General features: G+C 47.3%; 1 pseudogene; it reads right to left on the bottom strand.

Moving 5' to 3' along the window:
• Positions 1–2,016: 2,016 nt before the first annotated feature.
• On the bottom strand, positions 2,017–3,109 carry LOC138821818 (protein BTG2 pseudogene; annotated as a pseudogene).
• Between the last annotated feature and the right edge of the window lie 769 nt (positions 3,110–3,878).

Raw genomic sequence — 3,878 nt, 5'->3', positions numbered from 1 at the left:
AGAAGAAAGAAGACTGAGAAACAGTCAGGACTTCTACAAAAGTGAGTCATTCAGTACCCAGAGTGATCAAGTTTCAAGAACTCAAGTTTAAGGACACACTCACTCTATCAGAATAGTAGCAATGGGTCTGATTTGTTTTCTTTTTTCTTTTCTTTTTTTTTTTTATTGTGAAAATACCATACAGAGGGGATACAATTACATGGGCAAGATAATGAGTACATTTCTTATCAAGCATTGTTGCCTCCTCCTTTGTTTCCCCTTCCTATCCCTTCCTGATCTGTTTTCTTTCTTTCTTTTTTATCTGCTACTGTTTTTATTAAAGTAAAAAAAGAAAAAGTACATTTGTCATTAAAGCTGTACATCTTTTTCCCATATAGAAACACTATCATACAATTAGTAACCTTTTTTCTTTTCTGTCAGAATAGCTTACAAATGTACTACTATTAGTTTAGTTAACAGGAGACATGTCTGCTCAACAGTCCAGCTCTGGGGGAAGGGGTTGTTGGTTTTAAAGTGAACATCAATAAGAAGAGAATCAAGAAAAGATTAAGCGTGAGACCATGAGGCTGCTTCAAAAAAGGCAGACAGTTGTGACAACACAGTGCACATTTCACAGCTTTGTTTCAACCCACAGGCCAGAAAACAGCTTTTGGATCTGCGGGCCCAGAGTTAGAGTTAACGTTAAAGCAATAAAGGTACCACAAGCAGGGTCTACAATGGCAGAGGATTGCAGGAGAGTGGAAGGGCCTGAAGGAAGAGGGGGAGTTTGGTAAATAGCACCTTTGAGACAACATTGATTAGAAAAGGGAGCTGGTGGTGGGGTAGAGGAATGGCGTGGGGAATCTTCGCTGAGGGGCAGGCAGCAGGAATGGGGAAGTCAGGGTGACTAGATGCTCTAGCTGTCTTTTAAAGGCAATTTTGGTTTGGGGAACTTGAGGCTTTCTTCGAAGACCCCTCATCAAGGTCACTGAGAACTCAAAGGGCAAGGATTTCTTCCCACCACAACAGTAAATATTGCACAAGTCTATAGACAAATGTGGATTTTACTGAGGGAGACAGCCACATCTCCCGCAGGTGCTCTGAGCACCAGCGAGAGAACGCAATGCCCGAGGTTTGGCTTTTTAGTGTCAGCCCTGCAAGAACACCATGCAGACCTGCAGAGCACGAGGCTCTCTTCCTGCAGCCCAAGAAGGCCTGCGACTCTCCCAGGCCAGCCAGAATCCTCCATGAGAGCAAAGTGTAGGTTACCCAAACCCACTCCAGAGCCTCCTGGAACCCCGGGGACATATTGCACAGTGGTTGAGAACTCTTGGCCTGAAAAGCAGGGTAGCTTGGTGACTCAAGCAGATGAGAGACAAGAGGTGAGGAGGGCTAGGGAAGTGTTGTGCTCTTGCAATCAAGGCAGTAACGAAGGACCCGGAGTCCCAGGTAGCTTGTGAGCTACCTCTCAAAGGAGTAACATAGCAGCATCAGGACTCTCGTGTGGTTCCCCCAAAAAAGAGTTTGGCCAAAAAAATCCTCAATGGATACTCTTTGGGCCCCAAAAATTCCATTGTAAATCACCCCCAAAATTATTCACCATACATACACACAAAGCAGCATATCACAAAGCAAAAGACTTTGTGTAGAGTTGCTCTCTATCCTAAAGATCTCCCATCACTGCCTTACACACAATTTTCCCACTCAAAAAGCTTTAGATTCCTGGCTGGGAAGCAACCTCTACAGTCACCTGAGGGTAGAATGAGACATGAGACATGATTTCAAGACAAGCTGCTTAGAACAGAAAGGAATAGGGGACGGTCCTATCACTCTGCCCAGGATCTACACCATCAGAAAAAGAAAAGAGATTGGACAACATAGTATTATATTAAGTCCAGGCTTTGAATGGCTTGAAGGCCCTGAGTAAGAGAGGATCCAGGCATTGCAGATGTCCTGGTTGGGAGAGAGAATGAACTCCTCTTCCCCCCCCCCCACCTACCTGCCCCCCCCATCCCAAGGCTGAACCTGACCTCTCAATCACAGTTGCTTAACCTTGCTTGCTTCCTCTCCCAACCTCCTGGGGTGTCAGCTAGGCTTCACCCCTCAACTTTGCTAGGCCAACTCCCAACTACACCCTAGGCTGTTACTGGCTCACAGACCCAAGCACATAATATTCTCTCCAAAGGAACCTGGGGGAGGCCACTTCCACGCAGCTCCCATGAAGGGTTTTTCTTTTCTTAAAAAAAAAAAAAACCAACTTTTTTTTCCCCCCTCTTTTCTTTTCTTTTTCTTTTTTTTGTCGGTCGTGGGGCTTGAACTCTGGGCCTGGGCGCTGTCCCTCAGCTCTTCAGCTCAAGGCGAGCGCTCTACCACTTGAGCTACAGCGCCACTTCCGGTTTTCTGGTAGTTTATTGGAGATAGTCTCACGGTCTCTCCTGCCCCGGCTGGCTTTGAACCGCGATCCTCAGATCTCAGCCTCCTGAGTGGCTAGGATTACAGGCGTGAGCCACCAGCGCCAGGCTTCCCTCTCTTTTCTTAAAAAAAATAATATATATCTCTATATAAATAGCTCTTCATTTAAAACTACAGTTCCCCAGGTTGGGGCATGGTGGCCTGTTGTCACGGCAGCATGAGGACAGTAGCGTGCCAGGGTGGGTCGGCGCGGCCATCTAGCTGGAGATCGCCATCATTTAGTTCTTCGAGGGGCTTCTGCCCAGCATCATTTGGTTCTTGCAGGTGAGCAGCCCGGAGGAGGCGGCCACCGGGGCCTCCTCGTAGAGGACACGGATGGAGCCATCCTCCCCGGTGCCATAAGACACCTCGTAGGGGTCCCCCCACTGGGTCAGCTGGCTGGGCAGCCGCTGGTGCAGCTGGGGCTGGCTGAGCCCCATCTGGCTGGCCACCTTGCTGATGATGGGGTCCATCTTGTGGTTGATGCGGATACAGCGGTAGCCTGAGCCCTTGGCTGGCTTTTCTGGAAACCAGTGGTGTTTGTAGTGCTCGGTTAGTGCCTCCTGGAGCGCCCCGCTGAGCACCACGAGGCTGTGCTCGCTCAGTGGAGGCTGGAGAGGAAGCCCAGGGCTGCGGCGGCCATCTCCTGGAGCATGTCGGTTCTCTTCCCGTGGCTCATGATGTCGCGGCTGCGAGAGCGGAGAGCCCTGATCTGTTTTCTATTAGGAAAAAAACGCAGCTGATGGGAAAGTTCCTAATGTTCTGACTCTTTTGCCTGCTTCTTTTTTTTTTTTTTCTTTTTTCTGTCGGTCATGAGGCTTGAACTCTGGGCCTGGACACTGTCCCTCAGCTCTTCAGCTCAAGGTGAGAGCTCTACAGCTTGAGCCACAGCACCACTTCCGGTTTTCTAGTGGTTTATTGGAGATAAGAGTCTCAAGGACTTTCCTGCCGGGGCTGGCTTTGAACCATGATCCTCAGATCTCACAGCCCCTTGAGTAGCTAGGATTATAGGCATGAGTCACTGGTGCCTGGCATTTGTCTGCTTCTTAAACAGTGTATGTTGAAGGGGTCTAAAGGTTTTACCCAGGAAAAAAAAGGATCTCCTGAGATATGTTTGATAAGTTACTCTCAGTCCAAGAAAATTCAAATTCTACATGTAACAGGATATTTGAAAAAGTAGTTTCAGCTTTGCAGAATCTGAAAACTGTATTTATGAGAAGTAAAGGGAATGGCTCTTCTGGAAGGAAGAGCTGATATTTCAGTTAGGCATTCAAAAGGAATCACATTGATCTGTCTCCTGAAGTAATTACATTGATCTGTGGAGTCTAAAGAAGTACATTACTCATTCTCTGCAGATGGCTGCAAGAATTTTATGCTTTCTTTTTTTTTTTTTAAAGCAAAGCAAGTTTATTGTCATCCCCCAACTTGTTCCATTCACAAAGGAAAAC

Source organism: Dipodomys merriami, unplaced genomic scaffold (genome assembly GCF_024711535.1).
Source record: "Dipodomys merriami isolate MVZ:Mamm:240054 unplaced genomic scaffold, mDipMer1.0.p SCAF_94, whole genome shotgun sequence".
Taxonomy (NCBI): Eukaryota; Metazoa; Chordata; class Mammalia; order Rodentia; family Heteromyidae; genus Dipodomys; species Dipodomys merriami.
Note: the sequence above shows the minus strand (reverse complement) of the source record. Positions and strands in the feature narration are given on the sequence as shown.